At 32.1% G+C, this 17,461-nt stretch overlaps 1 long non-coding RNA gene across 1 annotated transcript; it reads right to left on the reverse strand.

Annotated features, from left to right (window-relative positions):
• Positions 1–1,204: 1,204 nt before the first annotated feature.
• On the reverse strand, positions 1,205–16,877 carry LOC149796506 (uncharacterized). The gene is made up of 6 exons (XR_016421439.1): positions 16,666–16,877; positions 13,429–13,640; positions 10,650–10,861; positions 7,413–7,624; positions 4,176–4,387; positions 1,205–1,608 (listed from the first exon to the last, which is right to left on the reverse strand). It is a non-coding gene; the product is annotated as an uncharacterized LOC149796506 (long non-coding RNA).
• Between the last annotated feature and the right edge of the window lie 584 nt (positions 16,878–17,461).

Genomic DNA, 17,461 nt, shown 5'->3' on the forward strand with positions numbered 1-17,461 from the left:
TACTCGAACGACCAACATGAAACCTATTAATGCAATTACAACAACAAAATATACCAATACAACGACGTGATTTTTCAGCGCAGCCAGTATTAGGTAATGTTACTGTAAGGTATTTATATGAACCCGGTGAACTCGAAGGTGGTAAAAAAAGAGCGACTGATCCTATTTGGACATAGTACACAATTAATTTTACTATATGTTCTCTACATTTGTTTCTCAGTACTGACCTTTCCACTGTGTGACAATCAATGCAAATCATATGTTAATCTAAAATACCTTCAAAGATGACTTCACGGTGAAGTTCTTGTCAAAGGTTGACCTGCTCTTTTTTTAGATTATTGACTGTCAACATAACAGCATGTAACCAGAACACGAATTTCACTTCCGGATCATCACCAAGGCCTTATTACTCACTGTGCACTGTCGCCAAAATACATACAGACAACAACACCCTGAGCTCATATTATCAAGAATAAACAGTTACCTTTAAATCCCTACCAAAAATGCATAAATAAAACTCTTCTATCACCACCAAAATGAGAGAGGAAAAAATGTTCTAAAAATAGACTAGAACTACATTCGTGGGTACTGAACTGGAAGTATTAATTGTGAACTGATTCCTGACAGGCTACATGTTTTACGCCAATTTTAGTCAAACTTTTATATTTGCATGCTATACCTATTTCAACTTTATACATGAAGTCTTTTTGAATTTCCTTGCAAGGAAAACATGTGACACCTGTCAGAAAGTATGTAGTGCTGGTGTTCCACAGGGTACAAGTTCTGGTCCAAGTGCTCTTGAGAAACCAAAACTAAATTTGCTATATCTTCCTTAATTATAGGAATTTTTCAATGCAGTAAAAACCTAATTGTGATACAAGATAAGCCCTGTCTGAAAATATGTTTGAAAATTACAAATGTTGATAAATTCAGTTTTAATGGCAAATTAAATTAACATTTAAATTTTAAAAACTAAATTTTATTGAAAACTTAAATTTTCATACAAGTTTTAAAACACAGTTTGACAAATTTTAGACAGAAAAGTTGACTAATGAATGATATTTAAAACAAATGGTAGTTTGGGTCTGTATAACTGATAACATTTTCCCCAGGGGTAGTGAAGCATCATAGCTCATAGTGATTTTGGCAGCAAACCGCAATATGCCTGTCCAGATGCATATAGGTGTACACACTAAAGAAACACTGACAGGTGCTATGTTCCACATTTATTGTGTCAGGTACTTAGGCAGTTGTTTCCATAACTAATAGCACATTCAGATTTAAAGTTCTAATGGGACCACTACCATGTTTTATAGCAAAAATGCATTCCATTTCAATGTCGATAACAACAAAAGGTGGCAATGGGACAGGAAAATAGTTACTAGGGAGGTTCTACCTTACTGAAAAATGGTGCTGATCTCTCTCATGAAAACCTAAGCCATGTCTTTGAGGTGCCATATATCAGTGTGGTGATATGAACTAATCTTGGTCACTTATGGCAGTACACTGCACATGCCCTTATGAAACCATGCTATTACCACCAGACTACTCAGGAGAGCTTCCAAGCTAATCCAACTCTAACACTTTGTTCCAGATACCAGGCTAGACCTGAAAAGATCCAATATGTTTCACTTAATTCTAGAAAACAGTAAGATCTATGTAAATGAAGTTAAACTGTGTTAGATATGGTGATTTCAAATTAACATTAAGGTTGCAAGCATGGGGGAAAATATTAAACTTGACAGAGTGACACTCAGAAATGTGAAGCAATGGCCATGTATTAAAGTGTTAAATTCATCCTAAAAGTATATGAGGTTTCTAGAAGCACATTTAGCCATTTACAAGTTAAAAAACTAATCAGGTAGACTATGTATCATAAAGTTTAAGGCAATGTTGGGGCGGTGAGGTTTGATCATTGGTGTAAACATTATTACATACCAGTATACAGGAAAGTCAGGTGACAATGTACTAAATTAGAATGTGTTACTATAAGCATTCTTATTCATGAGGGAAATAACAATTTTGGATATTGCAAGTGAATACAGCCAAATGTGGTCATACAAATCAACTATAAGTACCAATAAATCCTATATCATCAGCTAAATGTGAAATTCTCATCCCCAAAACTTGTAAACAAGGATGGAAATTTGCATATGTAGGACATATACAATGTACTTGTTAAGATCAAATGTGCAAACATAATTCAAATTATCTATTTGAACATTTATATGGTATTTTGAAGAGTGTTGGTTACCAATTATTAAGCTCATTGATTGAATGGAATCAGATATCAGCTGATGTTTCAATACCGCACTCTGTCAAAGTACTAAATTGAAATATGTTACCATACATAGGCATATTCATGATGAAAATAACATTTTGGGATCTTTTCAGTGCACATAGCCATAAATGTGCTTTACAGGTTCACTATAGATACAATGTCAGCCTATATGATGTACTGAATGTGAACTTTTGATCCCAAACATTCTAAAATGGATGGATATTTGTACATGTGGGATATGTAACCATGTACAAAGTTAAATTCAAATAATTTGTTTGAATGCTTCTTATGTAATCTTTAGAGTGTCAGTTAACAAATAGTATTAGTAATTAATAATGCATAAAGCAAGATGGATCATTAGAATTCCCATAACATCATATAGGCCACAATGCCGCACTACACCAATCAATATCTTAACCTAACTGAACAATAAAATGGAATGCATTTTGTATTCAACTTACATCATTTTGCTTTTTTCTTACATCCAAGGGTAAATATACCTGGGGGAAGCATATTTTATCCCTTTGACCTGTATTTCATTCTCAGACAGTTTAAAATGATTTAGTAGAGAACTTGAGTAGGTTCTAGTATAAAGTTTTCATCGCTGTCCTCTCACTAAATACCTTATAACTATGTTTATAAACAATTACTGAAGGCTATACAAGCAGAAGTTTGTTACTCAGGAAGTGACCCCATCATAAACACATAAATTAACTGATTGGACCCCTAATAAATAGTCTGAATGGCCAATACAAATTATAATTTTGTCTTCATGTATTTTTAATGAAGGTCTCATTTTGACTACAAAGATATTTTCTCTGACAAAATGTGACAAAAATCCAACATTGGAGCTTTTATATGGTGTAGGAATATATACATGCTGATAACATTTAATATGATTCCCAAAAATATTATATATGTGCATTTTAGGGGTTTTTTAATTATTTTTTTTAATTTTTTTAAAATTTTATTAAAATTTTTAAAATAAAAATTAATTTTTTACTTTTAATTTCATTCTTATATTTTAAAAGTCAATATACATGACATATTAAAATTTCATGTGTCTATCTTTAATAATAAAGATTTTATACCAATTTAAACTTTGCTCCAATACTGCCCTGACAGGCTACATGTTTTACGCCAATTTTAGTCAAACTTTTATATTTGCATGCTATACCTATTTCAACTTTATACATGAAGTCTTTTTGAATTTCCTTGCAAGGAAAACATGTGACACCTGTCAGAAAGTATGTAGTGCTGGTGTTCCACAGGGTACAAGTTCTGGTCCAAGTGCTCTTGAGAAACCAAAACTAAATTTGCTATATCTTCCTTAATTATAGGAATTTTTCAATGCAGTAAAAACCTAATTGTGATACAAGATAAGCCCTGTCTGAAAATATGTTTGAAAATTACAAATGTTGATAAATTCAGTTTTAATGGCAAATTAAATTAACATTTAAATTTTAAAAACTAAATTTTATTGAAAACTTAAATTTTCATACAAGTTTTAAAACACAGTTTGACAAATTTTAGACAGAAAAGTTGACTAATGAATGATATTTAAAACAAATGGTAGTTTGGGTCTGTATAACTGATAACATTTTCCCCAGGGGTAGTGAAGCATCATAGCTCATAGTGATTTTGGCAGCAAACCGCAATATGCCTGTCCAGATGCATATAGGTGTACACACTAAAGAAACACTGACAGGTGCTATGTTCCACATTTATTGTGTCAGGTACTTAGGCAGTTGTTTCCATAACTAATAGCACATTCAGATTTAAAGTTCTAATGGGACCACTACCATGTTTTATAGCAAAAATGCATTCCATTTCAATGTCGATAACAACAAAAGGTGGCAATGGGACAGGAAAATAGTTACTAGGGAGGTTCTACCTTACTGAAAAATGGTGCTGATCTCTCTCATGAAAACCTAAGCCATGTCTTTGAGGTGCCATATATCAGTGTGGTGATATGAACTAATCTTGGTCACTTATGGCAGTACACTGCACATGCCCTTATGAAACCATGCTATTACCACCAGACTACTCAGGAGAGCTTCCAAGCTAATCCAACTCTAACACTTTGTTCCAGATACCAGGCTAGACCTGAAAAGATCCAATATGTTTCACTTAATTCTAGAAAACAGTAAGATCTATGTAAATGAAGTTAAACTGTGTTAGATATGGTGATTTCAAATTAACATTAAGGTTGCAAGCATGGGGGAAAATATTAAACTTGACAGAGTGACACTCAGAAATGTGAAGCAATGGCCATGTATTAAAGTGTTAAATTCATCCTAAAAGTATATGAGGTTTCTAGAAGCACATTTAGCCATTTACAAGTTAAAAAACTAATCAGGTAGACTATGTATCATAAAGTTTAAGGCAATGTTGGGGCGGTGAGGTTTGATCATTGGTGTAAACATTATTACATACCAGTATACAGGAAAGTCAGGTGACAATGTACTAAATTAGAATGTGTTACTATAAGCATTCTTATTCATGAGGGAAATAACAATTTTGGATATTGCAAGTGAATACAGCCAAATGTGGTCATACAAATCAACTATAAGTACCAATAAATCCTATATCATCAGCTAAATGTGAAATTCTCATCCCCAAAACTTGTAAACAAGGATGGAAATTTGCATATGTAGGACATATACAATGTACTTGTTAAGATCAAATGTGCAAACATAATTCAAATTATCTATTTGAACATTTATATGGTATTTTGAAGAGTGTTGGTTACCAATTATTAAGCTCATTGATTGAATGGAATCAGATATCAGCTGATGTTTCAATACCGCACTCTGTCAAAGTACTAAATTGAAATATGTTACCATACATAGGCATATTCATGATGAAAATAACATTTTGGGATCTTTTCAGTGCACATAGCCATAAATGTGCTTTACAGGTTCACTATAGATACAATGTCAGCCTATATGATGTACTGAATGTGAACTTTTGATCCCAAACATTCTAAAATGGATGGATATTTGTACATGTGGGATATGTAACCATGTACAAAGTTAAATTCAAATAATTTGTTTGAATGCTTCTTATGTAATCTTTAGAGTGTCAGTTAACAAATAGTATTAGTAATTAATAATGCATAAAGCAAGATGGATCATTAGAATTCCCATAACATCATATAGGCCACAATGCCGCACTACACCAATCAATATCTTAACCTAACTGAACAATAAAATGGAATGCATTTTGTATTCAACTTACATCATTTTGCTTTTTTCTTACATCCAAGGGTAAATATACCTGGGGGAAGCATATTTTATCCCTTTGACCTGTATTTCATTCTCAGACAGTTTAAAATGATTTAGTAGAGAACTTGAGTAGGTTCTAGTATAAAGTTTTCATCGCTGTCCTCTCACTAAATACCTTATAACTATGTTTATAAACAATTACTGAAGGCTATACAAGCAGAAGTTTGTTACTCAGGAAGTGACCCCATCATAAACACATAAATTAACTGATTGGACCCCTAATAAATAGTCTGAATGGCCAATACAAATTATAATTTTGTCTTCATGTATTTTTAATGAAGGTCTCATTTTGACTACAAAGATATTTTCTCTGACAAAATGTGACAAAAATCCAACATTGGAGCTTTTATATGGTGTAGGAATATATACATGCTGATAACATTTAATATGATTCCCAAAAATATTATATATGTGCATTTTAGGGGTTTTTTAATTATTTTTTTTAATTTTTTTAAAATTTTATTAAAATTTTTAAAATAAAAATTAATTTTTTACTTTTAATTTCATTCTTATATTTTAAAAGTCAATATACATGACATATTAAAATTTCATGTGTCTATCTTTAATAATAAAGATTTTATACCAATTTAAACTTTGCTCCAATACTGCCCTTACAGGACATAGTACACAATTAATTTTACTATATGTTCTCTACATTTGTTTCTCAGTACTGACCTTTCCACTGTGTGACAATCAATGCAAATCATATGTTAATCTAAAATACCTTCAAAGATGACTTCACGGTGAAGTTCTTGTCAAAGGTTGACCTGCTCTTTTTTTAGATTATTGACTGTCAACATAACAGCATGTAACCAGAACACGAATTTCACTTCCGGATCATCACCAAGGCCTTATTACTCACTGTGCACTGTCGCCAAAATACATACAGACAACAACACCCTGAGCTCATATTATCAAGAATAAACAGTTACCTTTAAATCCCTACCAAAAATGCATAAATAAAACTCTTCTATCACCACCAAAATGAGAGAGGAAAAAATGTTCTAAAAATAGACTAGAACTACATTCGTGGGTACTGAACTGGAAGTATTAATTGTGAACTGATTCCTGACAGGCTACATGTTTTACGCCAATTTTAGTCAAACTTTTATATTTGCATGCTATACCTATTTCAACTTTATACATGAAGTCTTTTTGAATTTCCTTGCAAGGAAAACATGTGACACCTGTCAGAAAGTATGTAGTGCTGGTGTTCCACAGGGTACAAGTTCTGGTCCAAGTGCTCTTGAGAAACCAAAACTAAATTTGCTATATCTTCCTTAATTATAGGAATTTTTCAATGCAGTAAAAACCTAATTGTGATACAAGATAAGCCCTGTCTGAAAATATGTTTGAAAATTACAAATGTTGATAAATTCAGTTTTAATGGCAAATTAAATTAACATTTAAATTTTAAAAACTAAATTTTATTGAAAACTTAAATTTTCATACAAGTTTTAAAACACAGTTTGACAAATTTTAGACAGAAAAGTTGACTAATGAATGATATTTAAAACAAATGGTAGTTTGGGTCTGTATAACTGATAACATTTTCCCCAGGGGTAGTGAAGCATCATAGCTCATAGTGATTTTGGCAGCAAACCGCAATATGCCTGTCCAGATGCATATAGGTGTACACACTAAAGAAACACTGACAGGTGCTATGTTCCACATTTATTGTGTCAGGTACTTAGGCAGTTGTTTCCATAACTAATAGCACATTCAGATTTAAAGTTCTAATGGGACCACTACCATGTTTTATAGCAAAAATGCATTCCATTTCAATGTCGATAACAACAAAAGGTGGCAATGGGACAGGAAAATAGTTACTAGGGAGGTTCTACCTTACTGAAAAATGGTGCTGATCTCTCTCATGAAAACCTAAGCCATGTCTTTGAGGTGCCATATATCAGTGTGGTGATATGAACTAATCTTGGTCACTTATGGCAGTACACTGCACATGCCCTTATGAAACCATGCTATTACCACCAGACTACTCAGGAGAGCTTCCAAGCTAATCCAACTCTAACACTTTGTTCCAGATACCAGGCTAGACCTGAAAAGATCCAATATGTTTCACTTAATTCTAGAAAACAGTAAGATCTATGTAAATGAAGTTAAACTGTGTTAGATATGGTGATTTCAAATTAACATTAAGGTTGCAAGCATGGGGGAAAATATTAAACTTGACAGAGTGACACTCAGAAATGTGAAGCAATGGCCATGTATTAAAGTGTTAAATTCATCCTAAAAGTATATGAGGTTTCTAGAAGCACATTTAGCCATTTACAAGTTAAAAAACTAATCAGGTAGACTATGTATCATAAAGTTTAAGGCAATGTTGGGGCGGTGAGGTTTGATCATTGGTGTAAACATTATTACATACCAGTATACAGGAAAGTCAGGTGACAATGTACTAAATTAGAATGTGTTACTATAAGCATTCTTATTCATGAGGGAAATAACAATTTTGGATATTGCAAGTGAATACAGCCAAATGTGGTCATACAAATCAACTATAAGTACCAATAAATCCTATATCATCAGCTAAATGTGAAATTCTCATCCCCAAAACTTGTAAACAAGGATGGAAATTTGCATATGTAGGACATATACAATGTACTTGTTAAGATCAAATGTGCAAACATAATTCAAATTATCTATTTGAACATTTATATGGTATTTTGAAGAGTGTTGGTTACCAATTATTAAGCTCATTGATTGAATGGAATCAGATATCAGCTGATGTTTCAATACCGCACTCTGTCAAAGTACTAAATTGAAATATGTTACCATACATAGGCATATTCATGATGAAAATAACATTTTGGGATCTTTTCAGTGCACATAGCCATAAATGTGCTTTACAGGTTCACTATAGATACAATGTCAGCCTATATGATGTACTGAATGTGAACTTTTGATCCCAAACATTCTAAAATGGATGGATATTTGTACATGTGGGATATGTAACCATGTACAAAGTTAAATTCAAATAATTTGTTTGAATGCTTCTTATGTAATCTTTAGAGTGTCAGTTAACAAATAGTATTAGTAATTAATAATGCATAAAGCAAGATGGATCATTAGAATTCCCATAACATCATATAGGCCACAATGCCGCACTACACCAATCAATATCTTAACCTAACTGAACAATAAAATGGAATGCATTTTGTATTCAACTTACATCATTTTGCTTTTTTCTTACATCCAAGGGTAAATATACCTGGGGGAAGCATATTTTATCCCTTTGACCTGTATTTCATTCTCAGACAGTTTAAAATGATTTAGTAGAGAACTTGAGTAGGTTCTAGTATAAAGTTTTCATCGCTGTCCTCTCACTAAATACCTTATAACTATGTTTATAAACAATTACTGAAGGCTATACAAGCAGAAGTTTGTTACTCAGGAAGTGACCCCATCATAAACACATAAATTAACTGATTGGACCCCTAATAAATAGTCTGAATGGCCAATACAAATTATAATTTTGTCTTCATGTATTTTTAATGAAGGTCTCATTTTGACTACAAAGATATTTTCTCTGACAAAATGTGACAAAAATCCAACATTGGAGCTTTTATATGGTGTAGGAATATATACATGCTGATAACATTTAATATGATTCCCAAAAATATTATATATGTGCATTTTAGGGGTTTTTTAATTATTTTTTTTAATTTTTTTAAAATTTTATTAAAATTTTTAAAATAAAAATTAATTTTTTACTTTTAATTTCATTCTTATATTTTAAAAGTCAATATACATGACATATTAAAATTTCATGTGTCTATCTTTAATAATAAAGATTTTATACCAATTTAAACTTTGCTCCAATACTGCCCTTACAGGACATAGTACACAATTAATTTTACTATATGTTCTCTACATTTGTTTCTCAGTACTGACCTTTCCACTGTGTGACAATCAATGCAAATCATATGTTAATCTAAAATACCTTCAAAGATGACTTCACGGTGAAGTTCTTGTCAAAGGTTGACCTGCTCTTTTTTTAGATTATTGACTGTCAACATAACAGCATGTAACCAGAACACGAATTTCACTTCCGGATCATCACCAAGGCCTTATTACTCACTGTGCACTGTCGCCAAAATACATACAGACAACAACACCCTGAGCTCATATTATCAAGAATAAACAGTTACCTTTAAATCCCTACCAAAAATGCATAAATAAAACTCTTCTATCACCACCAAAATGAGAGAGGAAAAAATGTTCTAAAAATAGACTAGAACTACATTCGTGGGTACTGAACTGGAAGTATTAATTGTGAACTGATTCCTGACAGGCTACATGTTTTACGCCAATTTTAGTCAAACTTTTATATTTGCATGCTATACCTATTTCAACTTTATACATGAAGTCTTTTTGAATTTCCTTGCAAGGAAAACATGTGACACCTGTCAGAAAGTATGTAGTGCTGGTGTTCCACAGGGTACAAGTTCTGGTCCAAGTGCTCTTGAGAAACCAAAACTAAATTTGCTATATCTTCCTTAATTATAGGAATTTTTCAATGCAGTAAAAACCTAATTGTGATACAAGATAAGCCCTGTCTGAAAATATGTTTGAAAATTACAAATGTTGATAAATTCAGTTTTAATGGCAAATTAAATTAACATTTAAATTTTAAAAACTAAATTTTATTGAAAACTTAAATTTTCATACAAGTTTTAAAACACAGTTTGACAAATTTTAGACAGAAAAGTTGACTAATGAATGATATTTAAAACAAATGGTAGTTTGGGTCTGTATAACTGATAACATTTTCCCCAGGGGTAGTGAAGCATCATAGCTCATAGTGATTTTGGCAGCAAACCGCAATATGCCTGTCCAGATGCATATAGGTGTACACACTAAAGAAACACTGACAGGTGCTATGTTCCACATTTATTGTGTCAGGTACTTAGGCAGTTGTTTCCATAACTAATAGCACATTCAGATTTAAAGTTCTAATGGGACCACTACCATGTTTTATAGCAAAAATGCATTCCATTTCAATGTCGATAACAACAAAAGGTGGCAATGGGACAGGAAAATAGTTACTAGGGAGGTTCTACCTTACTGAAAAATGGTGCTGATCTCTCTCATGAAAACCTAAGCCATGTCTTTGAGGTGCCATATATCAGTGTGGTGATATGAACTAATCTTGGTCACTTATGGCAGTACACTGCACATGCCCTTATGAAACCATGCTATTACCACCAGACTACTCAGGAGAGCTTCCAAGCTAATCCAACTCTAACACTTTGTTCCAGATACCAGGCTAGACCTGAAAAGATCCAATATGTTTCACTTAATTCTAGAAAACAGTAAGATCTATGTAAATGAAGTTAAACTGTGTTAGATATGGTGATTTCAAATTAACATTAAGGTTGCAAGCATGGGGGAAAATATTAAACTTGACAGAGTGACACTCAGAAATGTGAAGCAATGGCCATGTATTAAAGTGTTAAATTCATCCTAAAAGTATATGAGGTTTCTAGAAGCACATTTAGCCATTTACAAGTTAAAAAACTAATCAGGTAGACTATGTATCATAAAGTTTAAGGCAATGTTGGGGCGGTGAGGTTTGATCATTGGTGTAAACATTATTACATACCAGTATACAGGAAAGTCAGGTGACAATGTACTAAATTAGAATGTGTTACTATAAGCATTCTTATTCATGAGGGAAATAACAATTTTGGATATTGCAAGTGAATACAGCCAAATGTGGTCATACAAATCAACTATAAGTACCAATAAATCCTATATCATCAGCTAAATGTGAAATTCTCATCCCCAAAACTTGTAAACAAGGATGGAAATTTGCATATGTAGGACATATACAATGTACTTGTTAAGATCAAATGTGCAAACATAATTCAAATTATCTATTTGAACATTTATATGGTATTTTGAAGAGTGTTGGTTACCAATTATTAAGCTCATTGATTGAATGGAATCAGATATCAGCTGATGTTTCAATACCGCACTCTGTCAAAGTACTAAATTGAAATATGTTACCATACATAGGCATATTCATGATGAAAATAACATTTTGGGATCTTTTCAGTGCACATAGCCATAAATGTGCTTTACAGGTTCACTATAGATACAATGTCAGCCTATATGATGTACTGAATGTGAACTTTTGATCCCAAACATTCTAAAATGGATGGATATTTGTACATGTGGGATATGTAACCATGTACAAAGTTAAATTCAAATAATTTGTTTGAATGCTTCTTATGTAATCTTTAGAGTGTCAGTTAACAAATAGTATTAGTAATTAATAATGCATAAAGCAAGATGGATCATTAGAATTCCCATAACATCATATAGGCCACAATGCCGCACTACACCAATCAATATCTTAACCTAACTGAACAATAAAATGGAATGCATTTTGTATTCAACTTACATCATTTTGCTTTTTTCTTACATCCAAGGGTAAATATACCTGGGGGAAGCATATTTTATCCCTTTGACCTGTATTTCATTCTCAGACAGTTTAAAATGATTTAGTAGAGAACTTGAGTAGGTTCTAGTATAAAGTTTTCATCGCTGTCCTCTCACTAAATACCTTATAACTATGTTTATAAACAATTACTGAAGGCTATACAAGCAGAAGTTTGTTACTCAGGAAGTGACCCCATCATAAACACATAAATTAACTGATTGGACCCCTAATAAATAGTCTGAATGGCCAATACAAATTATAATTTTGTCTTCATGTATTTTTAATGAAGGTCTCATTTTGACTACAAAGATATTTTCTCTGACAAAATGTGACAAAAATCCAACATTGGAGCTTTTATATGGTGTAGGAATATATACATGCTGATAACATTTAATATGATTCCCAAAAATATTATATATGTGCATTTTAGGGGTTTTTTAATTATTTTTTTTAATTTTTTTAAAATTTTATTAAAATTTTTAAAATAAAAATTAATTTTTTACTTTTAATTTCATTCTTATATTTTAAAAGTCAATATACATGACATATTAAAATTTCATGTGTCTATCTTTAATAATAAAGATTTTATACCAATTTAAACTTTGCTCCAATACTGCCCTGACAGGCTACATGTTTTACGCCAATTTTAGTCAAACTTTTATATTTGCATGCTATACCTATTTCAACTTTATACATGAAGTCTTTTTGAATTTCCTTGCAAGGAAAACATGTGACACCTGTCAGAAAGTATGTAGTGCTGGTGTTCCACAGGGTACAAGTTCTGGTCCAAGTGCTCTTGAGAAACCAAAACTAAATTTGCTATATCTTCCTTAATTATAGGAATTTTTCAATGCAGTAAAAACCTAATTGTGATACAAGATAAGCCCTGTCTGAAAATATGTTTGAAAATTACAAATGTTGATAAATTCAGTTTTAATGGCAAATTAAATTAACATTTAAATTTTAAAAACTAAATTTTATTGAAAACTTAAATTTTCATACAAGTTTTAAAACACAGTTTGACAAATTTTAGACAGAAAAGTTGACTAATGAATGATATTTAAAACAAATGGTAGTTTGGGTCTGTATAACTGATAACATTTTCCCCAGGGGTAGTGAAGCATCATAGCTCATAGTGATTTTGGCAGCAAACCGCAATATGCCTGTCCAGATGCATATAGGTGTACACACTAAAGAAACACTGACAGGTGCTATGTTCCACATTTATTGTGTCAGGTACTTAGGCAGTTGTTTCCATAACTAATAGCACATTCAGATTTAAAGTTCTAATGGGACCACTACCATGTTTTATAGCAAAAATGCATTCCATTTCAATGTCGATAACAACAAAAGGTGGCAATGGGACAGGAAAATAGTTACTAGGGAGGTTCTACCTTACTGAAAAATGGTGCTGATCTCTCTCATGAAAACCTAAGCCATGTCTTTGAGGTGCCATATATCAGTGTGGTGATATGAACTAATCTTGGTCACTTATGGCAGTACACTGCACATGCCCTTATGAAACCATGCTATTACCACCAGACTACTCAGGAGAGCTTCCAAGCTAATCCAACTCTAACACTTTGTTCCAGATACCAGGCTAGACCTGAAAAGATCCAATATGTTTCACTTAATTCTAGAAAACAGTAAGATCTATGTAAATGAAGTTAAACTGTGTTAGATATGGTGATTTCAAATTAACATTAAGGTTGCAAGCATGGGGGAAAATATTAAACTTGACAGAGTGACACTCAGAAATGTGAAGCAATGGCCATGTATTAAAGTGTTAAATTCATCCTAAAAGTATATGAGGTTTCTAGAAGCACATTTAGCCATTTACAAGTTAAAAAACTAATCAGGTAGACTATGTATCATAAAGTTTAAGGCAATGTTGGGGCGGTGAGGTTTGATCATTGGTGTAAACATTATTACATACCAGTATACAGGAAAGTCAGGTGACAATGTACTAAATTAGAATGTGTTACTATAAGCATTCTTATTCATGAGGGAAATAACAATTTTGGATATTGCAAGTGAATACAGCCAAATGTGGTCATACAAATCAACTATAAGTACCAATAAATCCTATATCATCAGCTAAATGTGAAATTCTCATCCCCAAAACTTGTAAACAAGGATGGAAATTTGCATATGTAGGACATATACAATGTACTTGTTAAGATCAAATGTGCAAACATAATTCAAATTATCTATTTGAACATTTATATGGTATTTTGAAGAGTGTTGGTTACCAATTATTAAGCTCATTGATTGAATGGAATCAGATATCAGCTGATGTTTCAATACCGCACTCTGTCAAAGTACTAAATTGAAATATGTTACCATACATAGGCATATTCATGATGAAAATAACATTTTGGGATCTTTTCAGTGCACATAGCCATAAATGTGCTTTACAGGTTCACTATAGATACAATGTCAGCCTATATGATGTACTGAATGTGAACTTTTGATCCCAAACATTCTAAAATGGATGGATATTTGTACATGTGGGATATGTAACCATGTACAAAGTTAAATTCAAATAATTTGTTTGAATGCTTCTTATGTAATCTTTAGAGTGTCAGTTAACAAATAGTATTAGTAATTAATAATGCATAAAGCAAGATGGATCATTAGAATTCCCATAACATCATATAGGCCACAATGCCGCACTACACCAATCAATATCTTAACCTAACTGAACAATAAAATGGAATGCATTTTGTATTCAACTTACATCATTTTGCTTTTTTCTTACATCCAAGGGTAAATATACCTGGGGGAAGCATATTTTATCCCTTTGACCTGTATTTCATTCTCAGACAGTTTAAAATGATTTAGTAGAGAACTTGAGTAGGTTCTAGTATAAAGTTTTCATCGCTGTCCTCTCACTAAATACCTTATAACTATGTTTATAAACAATTACTGAAGGCTATACAAGCAGAAGTTTGTTACTCAGGAAGTGACCCCATCATAAACACATAAATTAACTGATTGGACCCCTAATAAATAGTCTGAATGGCCAATACAAATTATAATTTTGTCTTCATGTATTTTTAATGAAGGTCTCATTTTGACTACAAAGATATTTTCTCTGACAAAATGTGACAAAAATCCAACATTGGAGCTTTTATATGGTGTAGGAATATATACATGCTGATAACATTTAATATGATTCCCAAAAATATTATATATGTGCATTTTAGGGGTTTTTTAATTATTTTTTTTAATTTTTTTAAAATTTTATTAAAATTTTTAAAATAAAAATTAATTTTTTACTTTTAATTTCATTCTTATATTTTAAAAGTCAATATACATGACATATTAAAATTTCATGTGTCTATCTTTAATAATAAAGATTTTATACCAATTTAAACTTTGCTCCAATACTGCCCTTACAGGACATAGTACACAATTAATTTTACTATATGTTCTCTACATTTGTTTCTCAGTACTGACCTTTCCACTGTGTGACAATCAATGCAAATCATATGTTAATCTAAAATACCTTCAAAGATGACTTCACGGTGAAGTTCTTGTCAAAGGTTGACCTGCTCTTTTTTTAGATTATTGACTGTCAACATAACAGCATGTAACCAGAACACGAATTTCACTTCCGGATCATCACCAAGGCCTTATTACTCACTGTGCACTGTCGCCAAAATACATACAGACAACAACACCCTGAGCTCATATTATCAAGAATAAACAGTTACCTTTAAATCCCTACCAAAAATGCATAAATAAAACTCTTCTATCACCACCAAAATGAGAGAGGAAAAATGTTCTAAAAATAGACTAGAACTACATTCGTGGGTACTGAACTGGAAGTATTAATTGTGAACTGATTCCTGACAGGCTACATGTTTTACGCCAATTTTAGTCAAACTTTTATATTTGCATGCTATACCTATTTCAACTTTATACATGAAGTCTTTTTGAATTTCCTTGCAAGGAAAACATGTGACACCTGTCAGAAAGTATGTAGTGCTGGTGTTCCACAGGGTACAAGTTCTGGTCCAAGTGCTCTTGAGAAACCAAAACTAAATTTGCTATATCTTCCTTAATTATAGGAATTTTTCAATGCAGTAAAAACCTAATTGTGATACAAGATAAGCCCTGTCTGAAAATATGTTTGAAAATTACAAATGTTGATAAATTCAGTTTTAATGGCAAATTAAATTAACATTTAAATTTTAAAAACTAAATTTTATTGAAAACTTAAATTTTCATACAAGTTTTAAAACACAGTTTGACAAATTTTAGACAGAAAAGTTGACTAATGAATGATATTTAAAACAAATGGTAGTTTGGGTCTGTATAACTGATAACATTTTCCCCAGGGGTAGTGAAGCATCATAGCTCATAGTGATTTTGGCAGCAAACCGCAATATGCCTGTCCAGATGCATATAGGTGTACACACTAAAGAAACACTGACAGGTGCTATGTTCCACATTTATTGTGTCAGGTACTTAGGCAGTTGTTTCCATAACTAATAGCACATTCAGATTTAAAGTTCTAATGGGACCACTACCATGTTTTATAGCAAAAATGCATTCCATTTCAATGTCGATAACAACAAAAGGTGGCAATGGGACAGGAAAAATAGTTACTAGGGAGGTTCTACCTTACTGAAAAATGGTGCTGATCTCTCTCATGAAAACCTAAGCCATGTCTTTGAGGTGCCATATATCAGTGTGGTGATATGAACTAATCTTGGTCACTTATGGCAGTACACTGCACATGCCCTTATGAAACCATGCTATTACCACCAGACTACTCAGGAGAGCTTCCAAGCTAATCCAACTCTAACACTTTGTTCCAGATACCAGGCTAGACCTGAAAAGATCCAATATGTTTCACTTAATTCTAGAAAACAGTAAGATCTATGTAAATGAAGTTAAACTGTGTTAGATATGGTGATTTCAAATTAACATTAAGGTTGCAAGCATGGGGGAAAATATTAAACTTGACAGAGTGACACTCAGAAATGTGAAGCAATGGCCATGTATTAAAGTGTTAAATTCATCCTAAAAGTATATGAGGTTTCTAGAAGCACATTTAGCCATTTACAAGTTAAAAAACTAATCAGGTAGACTATGTATCATAAAGTTTAAGGCAATGTTGGGGCGGTGAGGTTTGATCATTGGTGTAAACATTATTACATACCAGTATACAGGAAAGTCAGGTGACAATGTACTAAATTAGAATGTGTTACTATAAGCATTCTTATTCATGAGGGAAATAACAATTTTGGATATTGCAAGTGAATACAGCCAAATGTGGTCATACAAATCAACTATAAGTACCAATAAATCCTATATCATCAGCTAAATGTGAAATTCTCATCCCCAAAACTTGTAAACAAGGATGGAAATTTGCATATGTAGGACATATACAATGTACTTGTTAAGATCAAATGA

Source organism: Sinohyriopsis cumingii, chromosome 6, assembly GCF_028554795.1.
Source record: "Sinohyriopsis cumingii isolate HCF-2022 chromosome 6, ASM2855479v2, whole genome shotgun sequence".
Classification (NCBI taxonomy): domain Eukaryota; kingdom Metazoa; phylum Mollusca; class Bivalvia; order Unionida; family Unionidae; genus Sinohyriopsis; species Sinohyriopsis cumingii.